The sequence below is a fragment of the Ambystoma mexicanum genome, chromosome 1p, assembly GCF_040938575.1.
Source record: "Ambystoma mexicanum isolate Mex_15411 chromosome 1p, UKY_AmexF1_1, whole genome shotgun sequence".
In the NCBI taxonomy this organism is placed as follows: Eukaryota; Metazoa; Chordata; class Amphibia; order Caudata; family Ambystomatidae; genus Ambystoma; species Ambystoma mexicanum.
The window spans coordinates 44350086-44362933 of NC_090921.1; positions in this window are offsets into that span (position 1 = coordinate 44350086).

The window sequence follows — 12848 nt, forward strand, 5'->3', positions numbered from 1 at the left end:
AGCAAAGACCCCCATCTGTCATTTCACGAGGTGGTCACTGGTCGGCGTATGCACACCCCTATATCCCCTGTAAGACGAGCTTATGATGCACATAAGGCAGCATCAGTGTTAGGTGATGAGTTCAAAGATTATTTGACCACACTAACAGAGGCAATTAAATGTGTCTCCTGACAGATTGCACCTCCCAGAATTGAGAAAACAGACACCAGACGTAGCAACCATGAGAGCAACAGATCCTGAGTGCATGACCACACAGTCACTGCTGCCTGGTGACTTTGTGTACATTCACAATTTTGTCCATAGGTAGAACAACCCTCGGTTCCACGGGTCTTACGAGGTGGTGTTTTGCACTGCTCTCGCTGTAAAGATAAAGGGCTTGCAATATTGGGTCCACATCTCCAACGTCCGCAGGGTACCTCCAGACAGCATGTTGGCACATCAGTTATCTGAAGAGGAGGGGCAGCAGTGGTTGCACCCTATCTACCTCACCGGCCACCCAGGCACAATACGTGTGCAGTGTCACCCTCTGCTGACGGGCGGAAGACCAGCTGCTAGCTTTATATTCTTCTTTTTTCAGGAGCTCTTTTTCTCTTTCTCTCTTTTTCTTTCTCTTTTTCTCTTTCTCTCTCTCTTTTTCTCTCTCTCTCTGTAAAAGTATGTCTTGTACGTCTCCCCGTTTCTTTGTTGTGTGTCTTTTTCTTCCATTTCAGGTGAGAAGATGATGAATCTCACAAATGTAAATAATTGTTCGTTAAGTCGGGATCCGAAGTGTAGATGCATAAATGACAATGGACCTCATTACGAGTGTGGCGGTCTGGAAACAAGGGTGCCGGTAAAGGACCGCCGTACTACACGTCTGCCTGTAGGGGCTGTTACGCCCGGCAGATCTGACCCAGAGGGTGGCAACGATCCATGCAGGCAGACTTGTCGCGGAAGTACTGGCACTGTCAGTGACAGTGCTTCTGAGTCCCCATTCCTGTGGAGTCCCCTGGGACTCCACATTAATGGGGACTTACAAAATCTGCGCCTGGCTTCCTGCTCAGCCAGGATATGTAATATCCTTGTGGTAACGGGAATTCAGCCGGCGAATTCGGTGTTACAGGGTTACTGCCAACCTCGTAATGAGGCCCAATGTTTGTGCCTATGCTTACTATTGTGGGATGACCATTATTGCAAGTGTTATTTTGAAAACCCTGTGTTCAGCCAATTCCAGCTCTAACGCCTCTCCAGAGCGAATCCTATGTGCCTTACTTGTGCTTTTTTATTTTTAAAGTATCCAGGGTCTGCACTTGGAGTGCCTATATTGTGGCTGAGACAATATGTGGACCAAATGAATGAAGAAAAAAGTAGGTACTCCTGGTGCGATCCTCAGATAAAATAATAGTCAATGGTGTAAAGAAAAACAATTTATTCCATGTATTTCTTCATACATTCTTCATCCTTTAGGCATTTATTGATCTCCCAACACGTGCTTCCCCATAGCTTTTGCTATGGTTCCTCAGGAGAGATTTCCTTATTATTATTACATTTTTCCTTTTTTTCCAATCTTGTTTTGGTGTTAATCGGTTGTTTTAATTTTGTCTTTCATTTGACAAGAAAATTCAAATTTTCATTCTGATATCTTTTATTTTAGTTGATGAAGATCCATTCACAAGGTACGATTGCCTTGATTCCTTCAGGATTGCAAGTGTATGTATGATATTCATGCCGCTATTGGGGCTTTATTGGGGAAAGTATGTTAGAGGGGGAGGTCCTATAAAGGGATGGACTGGGATTGTATATTTAAATAGGACAGTAGATATAAATGTTAACAATAATAGTGGATTTACATATATTAGTAGCAATAGGAATGCTAACGATAAGAATGGGCATGAATATAGGGCTAATAATAGTGCTGATATAAAAGTTAGTGATGATTATAAGAGGTACAATATGACAGCAAGAGTACGTGCACAATTGGCAATGGGAATAACAATGAAAAGGTTTTTTCAGCATGCCGAAGATTGTTCAACAATGTGAGACAATATGATGGTATTTTTGATAGCACTGTTAAAGCTTGCACCCCTGAGAGTGTGTATAGAATAATGACAAGGGAAATATGAAAGAAGTACGATATGTATCAAAGGCTGGGTTTGTATGCAATTGAAGATATACATCATCCTGAATTTACCAACTTGTGGTATACGGACATGAGTGGCGTGGGTGAAGCGTTGTGAATGGAAGCTGTTATGTGTATGCACTCATTCCACACTCCTCAGGGGCTCCCAAGGTGCTAGTACCACAAGCAGTCCCAATTATAGAGGCACAATGCCTAGTTCATCTTGCGCTATGCAGAATAAAAGGAACATTCCAGGCACACAGTCTGCAACTGCAATTTGTGGTTCCAGATCTTGTTAAGTGCAATGACAATCCAAACAACTTCCAGTGCATGGAGTTGCCCTATTTGATGGTGAAAGGATGTAAACATGTCAATAACAAATGGCAGGACACCAAACTACCTTACCTGGAGAAAGCACTGGTAACATATAACAAGGATATGATCGCACAGGTGGACAGTTTCTGTGCACAAATATGGACAGATCATATTTCAAAGCTGACGTGGATTTCAACAATGGAAAAGCCGGTGCAAGAGCACAGGGAAGAAGTATATGCACTATGTTTCCACAGCAAGGGTACTGTCTTTGTCAGCTCGAAGGAACATTGCAATAAGACTCTCCTGATTGCAGACATGAATAAGGGAACAGCATCTGTAATGGATTATTACTGGGTCTGTGGCCAACAAGCTTACATGCACCTTCACCCATCATGGAGGGGCTGTTGTTTGCTAACCATGCTGCACTCAATGCTACTAGTAATCCCAGAAGAGCACCTGAATGGAGGATCAGTGCCTGCCAAGGAGCCAACAAGCCCTCTCGTATTCAAAGAAGAAAAAAACCTGTTGTCTACATAAGAGCTCTGAATCCTGCCAGGAAAAGGACAGTTCCAACAACTAAAGAGGACGAAAAAGATCAAATTATATATCCAAAGACTGTTCCGCATTGATCGCTGAAATACCAGAAGAATACAGGCTCTTCAGCTCAGCAGACTCCTTTTTTGCATCTATATTGTAGCCGGGAGCACAGGCTGCAGCCAACACCAAATGGTTTCAGATCATGAGCTGGGAGCTGGTCCAGCTTGCGAACGATATAGAGAACGGGTTCAACGTGATCAAGGACTTATAACGATGCAAAACCACTATGTGTTGGACATATTAACCACAATAGAGGGTGGGGTTTGCAAAATGTTTGATGATTCCTGTTGCACATTTGTGCCTTCAGAGGATGCAGAGAATGCGTTGTTATCCCACATCATTTCAGCCATCCATGGCCTGGTTGTTCATATGAAGGCGAAGGGATGAGAACAGGAGAGTGGCTGGTTCATCATGGCATTTGACTGGTCCCCGTTGTGGCTCGGAGCTATCATGAAGATGTTGATGCCTATGATCGTGTTCATTATGGTTATTTTCTACACCTGTCAACTGGGCCTTCGATGTTGTGCCAAAGTGGCACAAGAATGATGGTATCAATTGGGGTTTCAAAATCACCTTGCGAGACAAAAGATATTGAAGTACAGACTGATCTCCAGCAGTGTGGCTCTAAGCATGAAATGCTCCCCATGCTGTATGGAAATGAAGTTGATCTGATCATCTATACCACACTATAATTACTCAGCCCTCCGATATAGAGAATTATACAGAGGATTGTGTGGATCTAGCAGGGGATGAGGGATGCATCTATATGACTGTTTTACCTGAGGAATATGTGTGTAGAGGTGAGAGTTTGCAGTCAATATGCAGGGGTGGGTACCGATAAAGGGAACACAGCCATACATGGAAGCAGAAAGTAGACAGCGGGAGCAGAGGGGTATTCAAGAGTTTGTTACTGTAGAAGTAACGAAAGGAGGCAATGTTGGGAAGCAGACAACCCTGTACCACCCCCCTAAGCGCTTTAGAGTATGGCAAGCAGCACTGGAAACCCTATAATGGGCTAAGGGGCAGGGGGGACAGTGGTAGGACCCCACCCCAATATAATCAACCCACATAGTATAACCTAAGGCTCAAGCAAGAATGCCATTTTGTACAGATGTTAGTGCATTCTGTGTAGATGTTAGTAACTATAGTGTGAACACAAGGCCTGCACAGCAAATGCAGCATTTCATGCACTAGGCCCTAATTGGTAGACAAGGGAAATCTCCAGCCATGCCCAAGCTCTCGTGAGGATAACCTACACCCCCAGCCACCATAGAGCTCTTTTTTTTGTTCTAACAGTGTTGCAAAGTTGTTTTCCTATCCGCAAGGAATGTTCCCTACAAGGACATGATCATAGACCGGCACCTGGTGTGCATGTTATCTCACAGTGGCCAAAACATGACCCGGCCTATCCGCAGGTGACCACGAGTTATAGCCCATATAACTGACTAAAACTTAAGACTCCTGAGTTCCTTGCCCTAGGTGCCCTCTGACCAACAACCCCAAAGAAACAAGTCCAGAAGTGTTACAAGAGGATGGACATTGCACGTTTTTGAGGTACAATGGTCTGATTTGTATTGCAAGGTGCTGGGAGGGATACATTATAGTTCAAAACGAGGGTGGAGACCTTGGAGCCGGATGGCATGGAAGGGAGTGAGTGAAATGTGTGTGTGTGAAAGTTAGAGTGCCCCAGAACCTCCTTTGTGCCAGTCTTAAGGCCTGCCAAGTGCACAGTATACATGATAAAGAAGCATTGTGTTAGGAGTGTAGTTAATTTGTTTTTTGACCTTCGTCAGTGAGAAGAAGATGATCTCTGCGGCACCCGCGTGATGGAAGATGGACAGACTGGGCTGGAACTAATGACCTGGCATCCCTTATGGGGCAGGCAGATCATGTATAGGCGCACACCAACCAGCTGCGCAGGTTTTTACTGTATGTATTGCGTCACTATAAGGATGTGTCTCTTCTTAAGCCTCTGTTTGTACCCTTTTCCGGCAGAATGTTCTTAGCAGCAGAGTTCTTTGCTGTTGATCTCATCTGTGTGTGAGATTAAAACTTGTTATCTTTACGAGATCAATTTGGGCTTTCTTCCCTAGCAGGCTGTATTCTCTCTGGTGAGCGTTCAAGGACTTGCCCTCAGTATTCTATTCAAGCATGTGAATCTATGAAAGATACAATGCTGGAGAAGTTTTAGTTACTTACCTGTAACTGTATTTCTCCTGCATTGCCATCTTTCATAGATTCACTTGCACACGGCCGCATTCCTGGTGAGGCTGCACCAGATATAGGGCCTCATCACGAGTTGGGCTGTAGCCCTTAAATGTGGTGGTAATGGTATTACTGCTGCATTTAAGGGCTTGCCCTATCACGAGTCGGGCACTAAATCGGCTGTTTTACCTCTAGCTTTTTTCTGGAGGTGAAAATCCCTGTTTTGGCTGTATTACAGCTGGCTGTATTAGCCCGCAGTATTAGCACAGAACATTCCCCATTAGATCCAATGGACCCAATCATGAATGGGGATTTACCATTAAGGCTCAACCCGTGATCCGGTGGTAATACCACCGGGCCGGTCGGTGCTAGGGCTATTACAGTTGGCGGTATTACAGCCGGGAATACAGACGAACTTGTGATGATGACCACAGTCAGTTATCAGTCTATCAGTCACTCTATTATATGCTCAAAATCGGAGGATGGCTGCCGGGGGTGGAGCTTAAGCCCTACCACCTCATTGGCTAGGTCAAAAAGGACCAAAGTGAGATAGAGGGACTGCAAAAGTCAAGGGGCCTCATTACGGGTCAGGCGGTCCGGAATGAACAGAGGCGGTAAACCTGCCACCACTGTTAATTCCAGACCGCCCGATCCCGAGTCCTGTAGGCGGGAGGTAATCTCCCCGCCAGGTGTGACCTGGCGGTTTGAACACCTCCCGCCTGCAGGTGGACGTGGAAACACCAGCACCATCACAAGATTGTTCCTGTGTTTCCACTTCCCCATTCCCATTGCGTCCTGTAGGACTCAATGGGAATGGGGATTTACACCATTCCGCCTCTGGGATTCCCGGGACACCAGGGTCGTAATGCCCTGGTATTTCTGGGAGTCACGGAGGCGGAATGGTAATACGAGTCCGCCGGTTACCAGGCGGCTTTACCGCCGCGGTTACTGCCGGACTCGTAATGAGGCCCAAAGACTTTTAGGCTTTGTTAGCAATGTAAATGGCTTTGTATGTAAAATGTTCAATTATCAGGGATTCCCAGTTTGACGACGAGGAATATTCAAGCATGTGAATGATGGAGAACTACAGTTACAGGTAAGTACCTACGAATTATTTTCTATTTCTATCCTATCTGCATTATGTTACTTATGCCCTAATTACTTATTTCTAATTCACATTCTAAATGCAATGATTTATGGTTACATTTGCAACTTTTTAACAACTATATCAATATATAAGTTGTGAAAATAGAAGGTCAGACGACTGTGTGTGTAGTCTAACCCTTTAGAGTTCTTGTGCTTTATGCTCTAGTTTAAAACACATACTTCCCCTTAATTTAGGCTGCTACATGGGGATCCAACATTACTTGGTATAACGTCTATAAGGAGAAAACATTTGGTTTCCGAAACGTACCACAAATTCACCCAAGTTGACCTGTTTGTGCCTATGTGAAATATTTATTGAAATAATTGTTTACCTCTCTCAAATATGAGGGTGAAATTCCATCAAACAACACCATCAGTTAAGAGAATGGCCATTTCCTCTATTATTCAACCAAAGACCTATCAACAAATGCATACATCTATAAGATCCATTCAAGGTGAAGTCAAGGTGAAGGCCTAGGGGTACTAAGAATAAGCTTCTACCTGCACTGAACAGTTTTCCAGTAAGGGATGAAGACAGACTCATCTACAGCTGCCTCTGCCCTCACATGTTTCAAAGTCTTAGGAAGTTATGCATGCCACTTAAGCCCATGCTATCATGTTTCATTCCCACCAGGTGATTATTATATGGTTAGACTCATTTGAGTCTGTGAGTGCACAGTGAAGTTCCACCTCTTCCCGCCTCACACTCCATTCTAATGTGGAGTCAGGCAATACTATACCTTTTCTTCTTGCATAGGCACCTTCACATCTTTGGTCTCAGAGGCCTGGGACAGCCCGTTGGTGCTTTCGGTCAACATTGATGACAGGCTTCCATTAGAGTCATCGTGCTGCGGGAGAGAGAAGAAGCAAAGTGTTGAGGCTCATACAGTTTCCAACACAGACTTCATGGCCGTCTTTCTTCATGTAAGAATACTTTGTACTTGATGTGCAATAAACACAACGTAGCATCAAGGGACTTCATATTAATGCTCAGTGGGAATTTTGAATTAATGTTACCCTCAGATATTGTGGTTATATTCAGTGGCACCCATGAATACCACAGGTACCACTGAAAGAGATTAATTAAGCTTCAAACAATCAATAATTTGGAAATGTGTGAACACAGAAGTGGCTGTACCTAAGTTCTGATATGAAGAATTGAAATCCTTGGAGAAGAGACTTTTTGTAGCCTCCAATATTTTAAGCACGTGGGCATTGGCACAGATTTGACCGGGGAATGGATTCCAGAGGCAATGGTCATCTCTGAATGACCATCGGCTATTTGTTCTTAATGAATATGGGCCGGGAAGATATCCTCGACGTAACATGCTTGTCTTGGAAGCAGGACAATGCTGAGCAGCATAGGTTGGATTCTTGCCCCAGCCCTTAATGGATGGATTCAGACATGAAGTGCGATATTAAAGCCCATTTGGCTAAAGAGATGCTTTGAGAGGCTATGAAGCAATAGTGTTTGCAATTGGTTCTTACAGAATGTACATAAATATCATATATAAGAATGCTGACCTGTACAGAGTGCCTTCTTAGGCATTGTAGAAATCTGCAAGTTGCTGTTTGCTTTTGAAGTGTGCAGTGAATATTGGTTCTGGTACAGCCCAACCAATAATCTATAACGGGGACAAGCAAGAGATTCTGCTGTGCACAATTGTTATGGGAATTTCCTGTTGCAGGTGGCACATAAAGTCCACTAATCTGGGCTTTTTAGTGTGAGGAAGATGGCATCCCTGACCTTCTAATATTCTCGGACTTTATAAAAGTGGTCCAGCAGAACCTGCCTGCATTCGGAAACTCTTGCAGAAAAACATGTGCCCTCTCGTACCATTACCAGTGCTGGAAATGTGAGTACAAATGTGAGGGGTGTCTTATTACTAGGATTCATACAGTGCACTGATGCCAGTTGCATGGTCTCCAGGCACTCTGGAAGTTCTGAAAGAAAGTTGGGTAGGTTTGGTTTGTGGGGGGGGGGAGACAAATAAATGACAGCTTTGCTTTTGAGCTGCTACATGCAGACCGGAGGTTTGCAGAGCCCTGTGTGGGGCTGAGTTTCTAGGAGTTCTGCCTCAGGAGTGCAGATGGGCTGTGTGCAGAATGGCATCCTTGTGTGCCCCAAGGAGGCATTTCCTAGGTTCTTGTATGTAGAAATGCAACCTCCTATTATTTGTCATCAAGTTTAGAGGGATATTAAATGCTGTGTGAATGTTTATCAGTTGGTTTGCATGTACTGTGATTGAGTATGGAAGTTAAAATGTAAGTAATGCTATCCATAGGTTGTCTTCAGAAATCAGGGAGGAGTAAATAGTTTCATTGGCCACTTTACTTAGATGCCAGATTGCAAGCAACAACAGAGTGAGACAGCATTGCACATGGCCTGGTGGGACAGGAGGGCTGCTGATGCATGGAACAACGAGGAGTAAAAATCATACTGAAGTATGAATTTTGAGGCTTTGGGAAGTGTTGTTTGGTGAATGCTAAGCATGTCAAGTCAAACCTTCTATAAGCAAGTTCTTACTTGTTGACTGCCAGTTTGTACATGTTTTAGATGCATCATCATGTGCTAGTCTTGATGCATGTAGGAAGGTTGGATTTCCAGTGGAGGTGTCTGCTTTTCCACCTGTTATCATTATTGTCCCCTCTTTTTCAATCAACATTACCAGTGAAATAGGCAGCTAGATGGGGATGTAACGCCACTTGATAATTACTTCTGTAAGAAGACACTTTTCAGTCTTCCAATAGCACCACACATTGGCCCAAGTGTACTTCCTCATGCTTGTGAGAAATGTTTATAGAAATATGTTTTTACCTTTCTCAAATACAAGGGTGAAATTCAATCAAACAACACCACCAGTTAAGAGAAAGCCATTCCCTCTATTATTCGGCCCAAAGAACCCTCAATGACTGCATACATCTATCAGATCCATTCAAGGTGAAGGCCGAGGGGTATCAGGGATAAGCTTCTACCTGCACTGATATGTTGTCCACTAAGGGATGAAGACTGACTCATCTACAGCTGCTTCTACCCTCAAATCCTTCCCAGAACTTCAAGCTCACAGGTAAGCAGGCTAGCCACTAAACCCCATGCCATTGTGTTTCACTGACGCTGAGTGATTCTTATTTGGTTAGACTACTTTGAGTCCTTCAGTGCATAGAGAAATTCCACCTCTCCTCCCCTCACACTCCATTCCCACGTGGATTCAGGCAATACAATACCTTTTGTTCCTTGGTCTTCACCTTGTCAACTTTGGTCTCAGAGGACAGGAACAGCCCTTTGGTAGTTGCATTCACGAACATGTATGACAAGGTCACGTTAGAAGCATCGTCCTGCAGAAGAAAGAAGAAGCAAAGTCTTGCGGCTTATACAGTTTCCAATACACAGCCTCATGGCATCTTTCTTGATGTAAGATTATTTTGTACTTGAGGTGCAATATACACAACTAGCATCAAGGGACTTCATATTAGTGCTGGATGGACCTTTAGAATTACGCTTACACTCAGATATTGCGGGTATTTTCAGTGGCACCCATGAATATCACAGGTACCACTGAAAGAGATTAATTCAGTTTCAAACAACCAATAATCTGGAAATGTGGTGGGACAGAAGTGGCTGTCAGAGGTGTGCAATGCCTAACTTCTGATATAATGAATTGAAAACCTTAGACACGAGACAACGTTTTTGTAGCTTCCAAAATTCAAGCACTTTGGCATTGGCTCTGATGTGGTGGGATCATGGGTTCCCAAGGCATGGATGAGTTTCTCTGAAAGACCATCTGCTATTTATTTTTAATAAAAACATGCCGGGGAGATGGCTCAGGGGTAACATGCTCATCTTGGAAACAAGACAACGCTGACCAGCATGCTTAGACATGAAGCGTGATATAAAAGCCCATTTGTCTCTAGACATTTGTAGACTATGAAACAATTGTGTTTTCAGTTGGTGCCTTACAAAATATATATACAAATTATCTATAAGAGTGCTAATTTGATGTTGACCTGTCCAGAGAACTGTCTTAGGCAGTGTAGCAATCTGCAGGTTGCCATTTGCCTGTGCCGCTATGAAAGGCCAATGCAAGCAGATCCTGTCTTAGGCGAGAGGGACTTTCCTGTTGTTTTTTTTAAAAAATATACTGGGAATTGTGGTTCTTGTACAAATTGACCAAGAATCCAGAACTGGGACAAGCAAAAGCTTCTGCTGTGCTCAATTGTTGCTGGACTTTCCTGTTGCAGGTGGCACATGAAGCACACTGATCTGCAGATCTTAGTGTGAAGAAGACAGCATCCATGCCATTCTAATATTCTCACACGGTGTAAAAGTGGTCCAGCAGAACCTGCCTGACTTGTACCATTACCAGTGCTGGAAATGTGAGTACAAATATGAGAGATGTCTTTTTACTGGGATTTATACAGCACACTGATGCCAGTTGCATGGCCTGCAGGCACTCTAAAAGCTCTGAATGAAAGTAGGTTAGGTTTGGTTAATGGGAGGTGGGAGGGTTAAAATGCAAGACAGATTTGCTATTGTAATGCTGTATGCAGACAGAACGTTAGCAGAGCTCTGTATGGGGGTATTTCCAGGTATTCTGGCGCAGGAAAATAGAGGTGTTTGTGTCTACAATGGAAACCTTGTGAGCCCATAGGAGGAATTTGCTAGGACCCTTGTATGTTAGTTGGATGTATAAATGCAGCTCCCCATTATTAGACGTCAATTGGGAGGGATATTAAATGCTGTGTGAACTTTCTTCTGCTCATTTTCATGTACTGTGCTTGTACCCTGACGTTAAAATTTTAGGGGGTAAGTGTGATGCTGGAAATGCATTGGAGTGACAGGGTCTCCCTGTCCTTCTTTCTGTAGTCCTTGTTCAAGTGTGTTCTGTATTGTTTTCTGCCAAGGAGTCCATGTAGGACTCCTGGCAGTGAAGCTCTTCCTCTTTTTCGTTTGGTGAACAGACCCTTGGGATACCCTTACGGCACCCATTGGTGGGGGTACAACCTTGTACCCCTAGTGTATGTTTTCGGGCAGCTGTGTGAGGCCCAAAGAGCAGGGTATGGTCTGGTGGTAGCTCTATGCTGAATTTGACAGGTGCTCTGATTATGCTCCATTTTGGGATACTCAGGCCCTGCCATTGGAATCAGTTGATTCCTTGTAGGAGACAAGATGGCCCCTGTGGCCTCGTGCTTTCTATTGCCTGTTACCTTGTTTTTCTCAAAGTCCTAGGAAGCCCTGAGTCTGTCCCTTCCCCCTGACTGGCTGTTGGGTGGAGGTTCCATATATGGTATTGTGGGGAAGTCCATACCAGACTGGCTGGAGCCTTCCCAGTGACTGTATGTTGTGGGTACACCCGTGGGGTGGGAGCTGGGTGAATGGTGTGTGTGACCAATATGCACTTCTTGTTATGGGTGTCTGGTTTCTGATATGTGACACAAAGAATGGGGCAGCCCTGCCCGAAACTGGTATGAATGCAGTGTGGAGTGCTGAATGCCTGGGTACTTGTCCCAATACACCTTCCTTGTTGTGAGTGCCTGGAGGGAGGAGAATGGCTTGAATGAAATTTGAGCATGATTGGCTGCCTGTCTGAATGAATGTCCTTCTGGATGATTGGTTGCCTGAGTATGACCCAGCAGAGTGAATGCGAGACCAAACATTATATCTGGGGGACCTCTCACTGATGGAAATTGTTCAGAAGCTGAAGTTGATACTTGATGCTTATCCTTGAAGCCTAGCTGGAATAAGAAGACTTGCTGCTGCATATGCTTCGACCCCATCCGAAAGCTGTCAAGTTTGTCAAGGACTGATCCGACAGAGGACCTGGCTAGAAAACCTCTACCCAAGCTACGAGGGAACATCGTGCAGACCTCTAACCTTCGTCGAAGCACCCTGGAAGCCAGCCTTCAAAAGATTGTTGATCGGAGACGTGGACCAACGAGGAATCCGAAGTAAAGCACCCAGACATTCCATCCACCAGGGTTCAGAGGACCGCAGTAACCACTGGAGGCCCGTCGAAGCCGTGTTGCTCAGAAGCGGGGACAGCTTGACACTGTGCCGCTGACGACCGGAGCCACAGCGATCCATTGCCTAAGAACATTTGAATCTAAGGACTCTCTCGCCCGCACCGCCAAATGCTTTGCTCCACTGGAGAAAGCGGAGGCTGCCGACGTGCTGAGGAGAATACACTGGTGGGTTTCCCACCTCCCAAAAACCACAAAGATGCAGACAACCCAACGCCCTTGCTGGGCCAAAGTTCTTCAGTGACTCTTTGTGGCAACGGACTATCATCATCGAGGGGCACCGCACACCTCGTCTTCACAGGACGTCCACAACCGATCGTCGACGAGCACCGCCAGGACCGAAGCTGCTGCCTGGACGCCATCAAACAGTTTCATCAATGACTCTCGATGCCAAGGTTCACCTTCTTCGAGGACTATCGATGATCCGGGACTCCTGCCTTAGAGGGGGTCACTCAAGAGGGATCTGTCG